Genomic DNA, 14,101 nt, shown 5'->3' on the forward strand with positions numbered 1-14,101 from the left:
GTTTATCTCCCGTGTATGGAGGGCATTTATGGAACGTCTGGGGGTATCGGTCAGCCTGACCTCAGGGTATCACCCGGAGAGTAATGGGCAGGTGGAGAGAGTGAACCAGGAGGCGGGTAGGTTTCTGCGGTCGTATTGCCAGGACCGGCCAGGGGAGTGGGCGAGATATATTCCCTGGGCAGAAATAGCCCAGAACTCACTAAGCCACTCCTCTACCAACATGTCACCATTTGAGTGCATGTTGGGGTACCAGCCAGTCCTGGCACCGTGGCATCAGAGCCAGACTGAGGCTCTTGCGGTGGAGGAGTGGGTGCAGCGCTCTAAGGAGACCTGCAGGGCTGTCCAAGAGTCATTACGCCAAGCGAGTGTAAGGCAGAAGAAGAGCGCTGACCGTCACCGCAGTGAGGCCCCCGTGTTTGCACCTGGGGACAGGGTCTGGCTCTCGACCCGAAACCTGCCCCTCCGCAGGGTCCGTAGTGTATAGGGCCATTTAAAGTCCTGAGGAGAATAAACGAGGTTTGTTATCGATTATTACTTCCTTCGTATTATCGTATTAACCCCTCGTTTCATGTGTCTCTTCTCAGGCCGGTGGTAGCTGGTCCCATGCAGGAAGGTGAGGTTCCGGAGGTTCCTCCGCCCCCTCTGGACATCGAGGGGTCCCCGGCGTACAAGATACGAGCTATTCTGGACTCGAGACGGTGAGGGGCTTGCAGTACCTCATTGACTGGGAGGGGTACAGTTCGGAGAAGAGGTGCTGGGTTCCGGTGAGGGATATTCTAGATCCATCTATGTTGAGAGAATTCCATCGCCTCCTTCCGGATCGCCCGGCGCCTCGGCTCCCGGGTCGTCCCCGAGGCCAGCGTCGGCGCGCTGCGGAAGCTGCGCGTAAGGGGGGGGTACTGTCACAAATATTACCGAAGGTGACTCCCCTTCTTGTTCGGGTGGCGCTCGGCGGTCGTCGTCGCTTTTCTACTAGCTATCACCAATCCGTTGTTCTGTGTTCCTTTGGTTTTGTCTGATTGGTATCACCTGTTTCTTGTTTGGTTGTTAGGGTAGGGTTATATATAGTTTGTTCAGCCCGCTTCTGTTTCGTGTGGGCTTGTTCGTCTGTTCTATGTTTGAGTGTATTTTGTTTGTATTTTGGGTTTCGCGCTGTCCGTTTATATTTCTGATCATTTGTTTTCCTACTTTTGTTCATGTTATTTTTCCTGGATAATAAAGCGTGTTTTTTCCCACATCTTTTGCTCTCTGCGCCTGACTCCACACCTCCTCACTCATTTGCCGTAACAGTTGATCATAATATGGCTAGCATTTTCATGTCTTGCCATAGATTTTCAAGCATATTTAGGTCAAAACTGTAACTCAGCCACTCAGGAACGTTCACTGTATTCTTGGTAAGCAACTCCAGTGTAGATTTGGCCTTCTGTTGTTCTGCTAAAAAGTGAATTCATCTCCCAGTGTCTGGTGGAAAGCAGATTGAAACAGGTTTTCATTTACCATTTTGCCTGTGCTTATCTCCATTACATATATTTCTTTATCCTGAAAAACTCCCGTCCTTAACTATTACAAACATACCCATAACACGATGCAGCCAACACTATGCTTGAAAATATGGAAAGTGGCAGCCAGAAGTGTGTTGTATTGGATTTGCCCCAAACATAACACAAAAAGTGAATTGCTTTACCACATTTTCTTCAGTATTACTTTAGTTGCAAACAGGATGCATGTTTTTGAATATTTAATTCTTTACAGGCTTCCTTCTTTTCACTCTATTAATTTGGTTATTATTGTGGAGCAACTACAATGTTGTTGATCCATCCTCAGTTTTCTTCTGTTGTCACAGCCATTCAATTCTGTAACTGTTTTAAAGTCACCATTGGCCTCATGGTGAAATCCCTGAGGAAGGATGCCTGTATCTTTGTACAGTGGCTTGCGAAAGTATTCACCCCCTTAGCATTTTCCCGATTTTGTTGCCTTACAACCTGGAAATAAAATAGATTTTGGGGGGGGTTGTATCATTTGATGTACACAACATGCCTACCACTTTGAAGATGAAAAATATTTTTTATTATGAAACAAACAATAAATAACACAAAAAAAAACTGAAAACTTGAGCATGCATATCTACTCCCCCCCCCCCTCCAAAGTCAATCCTTAGTAGAGCCACCTTTGCAGCAATTACAGCTGCAAGTATCTTGAGGTATGCCTCTATAAACTTGGCACATCTAGCCAATGGGATTTTTTCCCATTCTTCAAGGCAAAATTACTCAGCTCCTTCAAGTTTGATTGGTTCCACTGGTGTACAGCAATCTTTAAGTCATACCACAGATTCTCAATTGGATTGAGGTCTGGGATTTGACTACGCCATTCCAAGACATTTAAATAATTCCCCTTAAACCACTCACGTGTTGCTTTAGCAGTATAATTAGGGTCATTGTCCTGCTGGAAGGTGAATCTCCGTCCCAGTCTCAAATCTCTGGAAGACTGAAACAGGTTTCCCACAAGGATTTCCCTGTATTTAGCGCCATCCATCATTCCTTCAATTCTGACCAGTTTCCCAGTCCTTGCTGATGAAAAACATTCCCACAGCATGATGCTGCCACCACCATGCTTCAATGTGGGGATGGTGTTCTCGGGGTGATAAGAGGTTTTGGGTTAGCGCCAGACATATAATTTTCCTTGATGGCCAGAGTACCTTTTTCCGTATGTTTGGGGACTCTCCCACATGTCTTTTGGCGAACACCAAACGTGTTTGCTTATTTTTTTCTTTAAGCAATGGCTTTTTTCTGGCCACTCTTCTGTAAAGCCCAGCTCTGTGGAGTGTGCAGCTTAATGAGGTCCTATGGACAGATACTCCAATCTCTACTGTGCAGCTTTGCAGCTCCTTCAGGGTTATCTTTGGTCTCTTTGTTGCCTCTCTGATTAATTCCCTCCTTGCCTTGTCCATGAGTTTTGGTGGGCGGCCGTCTCTTGGCAGGTTTGTTGTGGCGCCATATTCTTGTAATTTTTTAATAATGAATTTAATGGTGCTCCGTGGGATGTTCAAAGTTTCAGATATTTTTTTATAACCCAACCCTGATCTGTACTTCTCCACAACTTTGTCTCTGACCTGTTTGGAGAGATCCTTGGTCTTCATGGTGCCACTTGCTTGGTGGTGCCCCTTGCTTAGTGGTGTTGCAGACTCTGGGGTCTTTCGGAGCAGGTTTATATATACTGATCATGTGACACTTAGATTGCACACACATAGATTTTTTAAAAACTAATTATGTGACTCCTGAAGGTAATTGGATGCACCAGATATTTTTTAGGGGCGTCATTGCAACAAAATGTGGAGAGAGTGAAGGGGTGTGAATACATTCTGAAGACACTCTATTTATATTACCAGTCTCTCATACAGTGCATTTGGAAAGTATTCAGACCCCTTAACTTTTTCCACATTTTGTTATGTTCCAACTCATTTTAAAATTGATTTAGTAGTTTTCCCCCTCATCGCTCTAAACACAATACCCCATAACGACAAAAACAGGTTTTTAGATTTTTTTGCAAATGTATTACAAATAAAAACCTGAAACATCACATTTACATATGTATTCAGACCCTTTACTCAGTATATTGTTGAAGCATCTTTGGCAGTGATTACAGCCTTGAGTCTTCTTGGGTATGACGCTTGGCTTGGCATACCTGTATTTGTGGATTTTCTCCCAATCTTCTTTGCAGATCCTCTCAAGCTCTGTTAGGTTGGATGGGGAGCATCGCTGCACAGTTATTTTCAGGTCTCTCCAGAGATGTTCGATTGGGTTCAACTCCGAACTCTGGCTGGGCTACTCCAGTACATTCAGAGACTTCAGAGACCAGCGTTGTCTTGGCTGTGTGCTTAGGGTCGTTGTCCTGTTGGAAGGTGAACCTTTGCCTAGTCTAATGTCTTGAGCACTCTGGAGCAGGTTTGCATCAAGGATATCTCTGTATATTTTGCCTCAATCCTGACTAGTCTCCCAGTCCCTGCCACTGAAAAAAACATCCCCACAACATGATGCTGCAACCACCATGCTTCACCGTAGGGATGGTGCAAAGTTTCCTCCAGACGTGACACTTGACATTCAGGCCAAAGTGTTCAATCTTGGTTTCATCAGACCAGAGAATCTTGGTTCTCATGGTCTGAGAGTCCTTTAGGGGCCTTTTGGCAAACTTCAAGTGGGCTGTCATGTGTCTATTACTGAGGAGTAGGGCTGTGCCTCACCAGAGGTCCTGAGTCATGAAGGCAGTCAAATTCTACAGTTACGTAATTAGGCTTCTCCAAGCTTTGATGCTGCTCATGGTCATTAGTAGCATACCAAACTTGCTAACTACCTGGTACTCAGCACTCTATTGTCCCTCAAATCACTCTGACATCAATACAAATATAATCGAAAATCAAATAAAACACTCATGAATGCCCATAAGCTTATGTTGCACAACATTTCTATAGACTATGCAATTGCGTGAGAAAACAGAGTGATGGCCTCTACTAAATAGAGGAGGATCCCATCAGCTTTTTATAGGCTATGACTACTATATTTATCTCAAAACTTTCTTAATATTAAGCACAATCCTTATCTGTACAACAGGAGTATAGCCTACCTGGGTGACATGAAAATGTATTACAGGAAAAGCTTCCTCCATCTGCTATTTAAGTGTATAGATGACATGTATTTTTTTCCTGCTGCCCTTGTCTCGAGACAGGTGAATGACAATGGTACATTCTAAATCAAAACAAATTTCACACATATATTATTTAGCATATTTAAATATTAAATCAAGAATAGTCTGATTGGTGATATCATTAGCCTAGAGCTTGTGAATGATGCCCAGCATAAGAAACATAATTTGTTTTACAACTTTTTCTAATCATAGTTGCACACCCCATTTAGCCTAGCCCATAGGACTATATGTTTTGGTAAGTTTTGTATCACTAGAGTGGCCAAAAAACATATTAAAATGAATCCCATGAATCCTCTTTACAAGGGGTTTAGAGCCTAACTGGCATACATAAGCAGCACGTGAGTTTTACGTTTGTGGAAGATAATTTTCACCATAAAAATGCACTTTTATAATAAAAGCGTTAAATGCATAATCGCATTTGCTGTCATTTTTGATCATGGTATTTCCTCGCTAATAGAACATTCCTACTTATAGCCTAATGCCATGTGCACATTGCTGCGCTTATAATGTGAATAAATAGCCAAATAGTTTATTAACATTTTAAGCTAAACGTTCTGGTCTGTTGTGTCAGCCACATTGTGTAGACATTTTTGGGGGGATGCTCGTGGTTGTATTCATTTTGGATCTACTGCATCCCACAAATGTCCCAGACTATGTTTGGAATATTTGTTTCTTGCACGTAATAGTATTGGTTGACTTTTGTACTCCGGGGGACAGTAGACTGAGATAGGCTAGTGCTTTTGCTGTTCATTAGGTCTACTCATCTTGTTGGCTGACGAAAAGTAAATGTGGACGGTTCTTCCAGTTCTTCCAAAATCTTCAATATGCACCTCGCAAATTGCTCTGTTGTGCCCTGCATGTGTCTGTCTTCACTTGTAGACTGTGAGAAAGACCCGATCACCTGATGGAGAGCGTGCATCAGAGTGCGCACTCAGGGAGAAGGGCAAAACAAAGACATGGATTTTTTTAGGGTGCATTATGTCCACAAAGGGGATAACGCTGTAAAATTTGAGAAATTATCAAGTGCTTGTCAAATTGTAAATGAGAGACTGATGAAGTGTGTAGAGCCCGCTCAAAAAACGAAGCAGATCTCATGCCTTTCAAGTGACTTTTTTCAAATCCTCATTAGTCGCATCATGCAGCCTTAAAATGTATTAAAAATAAAACATATAGACCAATGTTTGTAGAACAACTAAAGTTATATTAATAACTCTAAAGTACGCATAGAGGAATAATTATTTCTTTGTTAACCGCTCAACGCAGAATAGCCACATGTGCGCACTCCCTCAAATCATTTGGAGAACATATGTACAATACTGTTAAAAAGATTGGGGTCACTTGGAAATGTCCTTCTTTCTGAAAGAAAAGCACATTTATTGTACATTAAAATAACATCAAATTGATCAGAAATACAGTGTAGACATTGTTAACCTCTTACACTTATGGTGGCGCTATTTCATTTTTGGAAGAAAAACGTTCCCGTTTTAAACAAGATATTTTGTCACAAAAAGATGCTCGACTATGCATATAATTGCTACTGTTCGAAAGAAAACACTCTGACGTGTCCAGAAATACAAATATCTTCTCTGTGCGTGCCCTTTAACGTGAGCTTCAGGCAAAACCAAGATGACTTGGCATCCAGGAAATGACAAGGATTTTTGAGGCTCTGTCTTTCATGATCTCCTTATATGGCTGTGAACGCAAGAGGAATGAGTCTGCCCTTTCTGTCGTTTCCCCAAGGTGTCTGCAGCATTGTGACGTATTTGTAGGCAGATCGTTGGAAGATTGACCATAAGAGACCACATTTACCACGTGTCCGCCCGGTGTCCTGCGCCGAAATTGGTGCGCAAAAGTCACCTGCCAGTATTTTTCCATGGGGCACAGAGAGAAAGCAAGCTTCCATGAACTGCATGTCAATGAAGAGATATGTGAAAAAACACCTTGAGGATTGATTCCAAACAACGTTTGCCATGTTTCGGTCGATATTATGTAGTTAATCCGGAAAAAGTTTCACGTTGTAGGTGACTGCATTTTCGGTTCGTTTCGGTAGCCAGGCGCAATGTAGAAAACGGAACGATTTCTCCTACACACAGACGCTTTCAGGAAACACTGCGCATTTGGTATGTGGCTGGGAGTCTCCTCATTGAAAACATCAGAAGCTCTTCAAAGGTAAATGATTTTATTTATTTGGTTATCTGGCTTTTGTGAAAATGTTGCGTGCTACATGCTACACAAAATGCTATGCTAACTTTGCATACTCTTACACAAATTAGTCAATTTCTATGGTTCAAAAGCATATTTTGAAAATTTGAGATGACAGTGTTGTTAAGAAAAGGCTAAGCTTGAGAGCAAACGCATTATTTTAATTTTATTTGCGATTTTCAGAAATCGTTAACGTTGCGTTATGCTAATGAGCCTGAGGCTTAGTCACAATCCCGGATCCGGGATGGGGAGTTTCAAGAGGTTATTAATGTTGTAAATGACTATTGTAGCTGGAAACAACAGATCATTTATGGAATATCTACATAGACATACAGAGGCCCATTATCAGCAACCATCACTCCTGTGTTTTAATGGCACGTTGTGTTAGCTAATCCAAGTTTATAATTTTAAAAGGCCAATTGATCATTAGAAAAACATTTTACAAGCATGTTAGCACAGCTGAAAATGGTTGTTCTGATTAAAGAAGTAATAAAACTGTCCTTCTTTAGAGTAGTTGAGTATCTGGAGTCTCAGCATTTGTGGGATTGATTACTGGTTCAAAATGGCCAAAAACAAATAACTTTCTTCTGAAACTCAGTCCATTCTTGTTCTGAGAAATGATTTCCATGCGAGAAATTGCCAAGCACCTGAAGATTTCGCTATGATAACGTTTAGGACCTTGAGCATGGCTGACGTGTAACCATGACCAGCTTGGAAACCAGATTGCATAGCGGAGAAAATACGGTGGGATTCGAAATGGTCGGTGATCTGTTGTTGACTTGGCTTTCGAAGACCTTAGAAAGGCAGGGTAGGATAGATATAGGTCTGTAGAAGTTTGGGGCTAGAGTGTCTCCCCCTTTGAAGAGGGGGATAACTGTGGCTGCTTTACAATCTTTTGGGATCTCAGACGATATGAAATAGAGCTTTAACAGGCTAGTAATAGGGGTTGCAACAATTTTGGCTGATAATTTTAGAAAGAGAGGATCCAGATTGTCTAGTCCTGCTGATTTGTAGGGTTCCAGAATTTGCAGCTCTTTCTTTTCCGTCCGCGAGGGACGTTTTCCTTTATGACGTAATTTGTTATCAAATCAATGTATGGTTCATTCTGTGTATATATAATTTGGTGTGATTAGTTAGGTATTTAGTAAATAAATAATTAAACCCAATTTTGTATAGCTGATTCAACTTGTTAGCCAGGGTTCTTGAAGATAACCAAGAATTTACAACTTTCAGATGAGACTGAAATAAGGTGAAGATTAATATTGACTGCTATTGATGTAAAATATTACTAGGTCTTTAAGAGTTTATTCGGAAGATAACAGCTCTATAAATATTATTTTGTGGTGCCCCGACTTTCTAGTTAATTACATTTACATGATTAGCTCAATCAGGTAATATTAATTACAGAGAAATGATTTTATACAATAGCATGTCATATCACTTAATCTGGCATAGCCAAAGACACAACATTATAGATGCCGCCCGTGAGGAATCTAAAATAGGATGACACTTTCAGTTTGATTCAGCCTGTATAAAATTGAAAAGCAGATTACAAAATATACCAAGTTTATTATACAGTATATTATACCCATATAATGGAAGGTAAAGAGAGGAATTATTGGTGCGTGTGTGCTCTGGGGACATGCCTCCGTGTTGTGTTCTGACGTAGTCAGTGGGTAACGTAAGCGAATACATTTCTCTATGAGGGCTGATAAAGCTACTTATAGAAATCTGAGAAATAGAGCGTTTGGCCAAACACATGGCTATTTCTGTCTCGCACGTTTCAGACGCGTGTAGGCTCGGTCATTATTAATTTCTCGAGCGAGGACAAAGAGTCAGCCGATTGAAATTCAGGAGATATTAGCTTGACCAGCGATAATTATCTCTGTCACTATCGTGTTTCCACGCGAGGAGACCACGGTGCTTTTCATTGTTTGCAGCAAGTTCCGGTTAAAACATTGTTAAATAACGCCATTTGAACATAATACATTATAAGTCAAACCTTTCCCTTGACAAGAGAATCCTATGTGTTGCATTTTTCAGGCACAAGGTAGGGTTAGCTTGCACGAGATACTAAAGCTAACAAAGGGAAAATCGCCATTTTGTTTCTTGTGCCGCATTGAAATTACTCCGCCGGAAGTCCCGCCCTTTTGTACTTCCGTTTGATTTCAGCAGGTACAATCTGTGACCGATGAAGTGGGCCCTAGTATATTCTTTCATGAAGAATTATTCAGTTCACACTCAAGTCATTACTTATGATATCCAGATGTCATTGTCTTATCCAATTGAACTAATAAGTGAAATTGCCAGATTTACATTATCAAAATGGATCTTTTAAACAATATCCAAATTGATGAGTTTTCTAAATAAGACATTGTAAACTTTGCCAAACTAACCTTTGCCAAACTAACCTAACTTCTCAGGTTAATTAAAGTTTAATTCCCAAATAGCCTATACAGGTCTGATTTATCATTAAATTGATCAATCAGTAAAATGTGTTTTTTTGCAAAACTATTCGGCAATCCAGTACGGACAGAAGTCCCACCCCAGCGGGAATCCCATGTGGCTTTGGCCATAGGGAGAAGTGCACCATAGTGTGAATGTTCCCAACATTTGATCTACTCTTTACACTTGATGACATCCAATCAATGAAGATTGCATGGATTATCGTCTCATTCAATTGAATAAGTTAAATTGTTGAACATTCCTTAATGTTCTTCCAATCAAATGAGACACTTTTAACTTCTCATATTAACCCGGATGAAGCAACATCTCAGGTTAATTAAAGTGTAATGCCCAGATAGCCTACCCAGGTAGGATTAATCATCGGCATTGATTAATTAATTACATTTGCTTTTGCAAATTCATTCACGTCCAACTTCCACATTAATGGTACGGTACTGATGGTTCATCAACATCTATAAATAGATTAAACTTGTCTTTGCAGCTTCCAATGAATTCCAAACCCAAACTTTGAAAAAATAGGAACATTTTTCCTCTAAATTTTTCTAATAATGTATAAGCTATCAAAGGAGGTGGTCACCACTCATCCGCTAATTAGTAAACCTCCACCCATAAAAGGATTGATCTGACCTCAGCAGCGATACCAACCCTAATTATGCCATTAGCAAAAAAACAGCCGAAATTGCGAACGCAATTCCAAAATCAACCATCTCCAAAATCAACCATCAATCACAGGCTTTGTGACGGTTCTCCCCACTTTTGCACTTATGTTTCTCCATAAAAATGTGGCATCGGTCCAATACCACAGTGCACAGCTGAAGCACGTGACAGACATGGCTAACATGAGGGGACAGTTGGAGAGAACTGAGCAACTATTAACAAAGGCAGGAAATGCAAACATTCTGCTCGTCGAGAAACTGCGTTTGAAATCTGAACAATTAAAAGTAATTGCAAACACTTATGACGATGAACGAGCACAAACTCTCCAACAAAATCGTTGTCTCCAGGAACAACTCGATTTAGCCAAAACTAAATACAATGTAGTCCAGTCCCAACTAGATAAATCTGTCGAGTTATCTATAAACAGGAGCGCACAATTTGATAACATGCAGGCAGTTTTGTCGAACGTTACACAAGGTAAGAATGTTCTACTCCAAATTCTGCAGACCAAAGACAATCAAATAGTGAACACAATGACTAAGTTCGATGACAAATCAGCATAACTCATTTAAGTCGCTGACCAAATGAATGATGAGCGAACTAGGGTGATGAAGATGGAAATCTTGATTTCTAAGCAATCGGAAGAAATCTCATCACTGAATCTCTCGCTCCGTACTCAAGACCTCTATCTGCAAACCATGACAGATAAGTTTGAGACCGAAAGGAGCAAGTGCAACACTCACGTGTCTAAAATCACAACTCTAAGCATTCAAGTGGACTCTGCAAGGCAGCAGAATACCACCCTTAGGTACCATCTGGAGGAAATCCAGAATGGTCACGTTGGGTCCTGTGTGGCTCAGTCGGTAGAGCATGGCGCTTGCAACGCCAAGCGTCGTGGGTTCGATTCCCGCTGGGGCCACCCATATGTAAAAAGTAGTGGCTCCAGCCGACTTGTAAGTCGCTTTGGACAAAAGCGTCTGCTAAATGGGATATATATATATATATATTCATCCAAGCAACCGGAGCCCAGTACTCAAAGGAGTGAAGACGATAGGTTTCAGACATTGCCTCCATTAAGTGTCCCTCAGTCATCTCCTCTTGGCCATTCGGCACTGAGTAATATGGCACCTCTTGGCCAACAAAGACAAAGCTTGGCTTCTCCTCTTGGCCTTTTTGCCCCACTTTCCCCACGGGATGAAGCCAACCCTCTCCGCCCGCTTGACGCAGAATACCTTGACAAACTCGCCAAGAATTTCCCCACAGGTTGCAGGTTGCCAAACGATACTGAGATGTTCCTACCTAACATAGAAGACGCGTTGGGTGGCTACCCAAACGCTACGGGTTCTGACAGGGTTTACCTGTTGAAGCGAACGTCGAATAGGCACGTGACGAGGTTCATTCGTCTACAACAGCAACACGTGCTAAATGACTACGCTAAGCTTGCCACAGCTTTGAAATCAGAATTCAGGGGTTCTGCGACTCACAAACACGATAGCTCACTGGCTAACACGGTCAAACAAGCCCTGAACGAACACCCTGAATTACCCAGCTTACTATCATAGGCTTCGTTCAGCTTATTTTGGCCTAGCTTACGTTGGCTTGCCTATCTTACAACTCAGAGAGCTTGCAAGCACAGCTTTAGAGGCATCAAAACCTTGCAGCGCTAAGAGCCTTGACCACTCGGACCCGAGACACAAAGGGGGGAATAGTAACCCAAACCCATGATGAGCCTTGTGGAGGCCGGTGGGGGGGGTCGAGACTATGGACATCACCGTATGAGGCCGCCAAAGCATAAATCAAATCTAGTTGTAAACCTTTGAGAACAGTGAGGAGCAGACATGCCCCTAGACGGGGATTATCTTAGAACACATCTGAGATAGTACTAAGATGTACCACACTGGTTGTAAAGGAAGTTCAGTGGACTTGTCCACCTCCAAAACAAATGGCAACAATAATCATTCCTTGCCATGTGTAGTAGCCACTACAAGACAACTAGTTGAATGCTCTAATCATGTGTTACTTTAGGATAACATTTCAGAATAAATCGGTAGGACAACTGGAACCCCTTGAGTACCATTACCAATACAACATTCAGTCCAGCAACACTCAGTAAGAGGATTAGCAACCTCACAAGTTAAATTACTATTGATAATAGCAACATAGGAGTCACTCAGAGAGCTACATGGGAAGGGGATCTCCATTGCACTCTTAAAATTGGTTAACACATACCACTAATAAAAAGAACCCTCCGTTCAAGAGAAAAGTTATTAGAAGTCATGAACCATGGTCACACCACATACGACTGGTCTAATACCGGCATGAGGTTTGCTCCTCCGTGGATAACATAGCTATGAAGTAGACTTCTTCATACCTACCTCCACTACAATAGTGGAAGACAGTGACTGGTAGTAAAACTACTACAGACTCCCTCGACACCAATTCTGACTAACCTCCAGGCATCCACCTGAAAATGATCTGACTACGTCAGACTCATTCTGAACAAGTTGTAATCTGCCAGGATACTTAGTTTCCTTCTCTTGACATGTGCCCTTGTGTAAGCATAAACGCACATGCACAACGGAACATCCAATTAGGATTTAAGCTAGGATCACTTAAGGGTCCGAGCAAAATACCAGCCTTAGTAAAGTTGAACATTTATTTTGAGGCCTTTAACTCTACAGCTATTGCACACACTAGTATTCTTCTCAGCAGTCCATAGGTCATCCCTGTAGACTGCCCAAACTAGTGCCTTAGAGCTGTAGACTTATCATATAGTTATTAACTTAGGATAGTACCCTAAGCAACACCCCGCAAATTAGAAAAGCCCTGGATATGACATTAGACAATGCCAGGATAGGGTCATTTTGCCAAGACCATGGACATAGATAGAATACAGTCCAATTAGATGATTAAGGGGGCATAAGTATATTTTGTTTGGTTTATGCTTTCATTCATTTTATTTCATTTTCTTCGGCACGTAGAAAGTGACAGAGCCATAAACAACTTCCCCATACAACCATCTGTTAGTGCCACAACTTCGCTCATTTGGGAGGAAATGTAATGATATATTTCATGAGTGTGTGTGCACTAACATGGCGACGACATCCGGACATCCGCTGCTCAGCCTTGGAGCGGACTTCTTCATTTGCAGACACCCTACCCGGGTCGACCACCAGAGGGGGGACTGCAACAGCGATCACCAGCTGTACATATGCTGCCCAGCCTTGGAGCGGACTTCATTCGCATAAACCCTACCCGGGTCAACCACCAGATGGGGACCAAAACAACCCACGGTCATTTTTATGTTGGTTTGCAACATGCAGGTTAATCGCAAGATTAAACCCAACATGGGGAGACTGTCATGACGTTGGCCTGTGGGTAAGGTTTATGACCCCCACCCCATAAATACCTTTCTCCCTTCCCTCTCTCTTGACTCTACTGAGGGACTCTTGAATAGCCTTTGTTTAACAGAGATTCTGGGAACATCAGAAGGTGGGGGGAAATTAACCATATTTTGGTAATCCAACCAGTTGAACATATGCGTTGGTACTTAATGAATATGATGTCAATTCAGTTGTCATCTGAGACATTCTCATCAATGATAGGATGACATAATTGGTGCAGTGGAAAGTTTACACATTATAGTTATCAGATTCACATGGAATTGTTGTGCAATGTAAATGTTTGAATATGAAATTATGTGGGAGGGGATGAAATGTGATTTTAGCTTCTAAAATGTGAGAATTGGGTTTTCATGAGTGAATTAGGCCCGACTCAGTGGCTCGCCCACGTGAAGAGACATTGGTTATAAACTATAAAACACGCCCTCCTCTCCCTTCCTATATAAAGCCTTGACGACAATATAACTTTCTGTTCCGGGTACATTAGGATGACGATCCGATGTCAGAAGGGTTCAGATAATAACTACAGAACGAAGCCAACCTCAGCGTGAACTTTGGTTACGAATGGTAGGAACTTTGAACTCTTATTCACTACAGAAGTGATACCTCCTTGCCGTTGAGTTAGCAACAGCAGCTGTAAACGTGGGCTAGGAAAGAACAGACAGAGTATCCCGTCT

The sequence above is a fragment of the Oncorhynchus masou genome, chromosome 24 (assembly GCF_036934945.1).
Source record: "Oncorhynchus masou masou isolate Uvic2021 chromosome 24, UVic_Omas_1.1, whole genome shotgun sequence".
NCBI classification, from domain to species: Eukaryota; Metazoa; Chordata; class Actinopteri; order Salmoniformes; family Salmonidae; genus Oncorhynchus; species Oncorhynchus masou.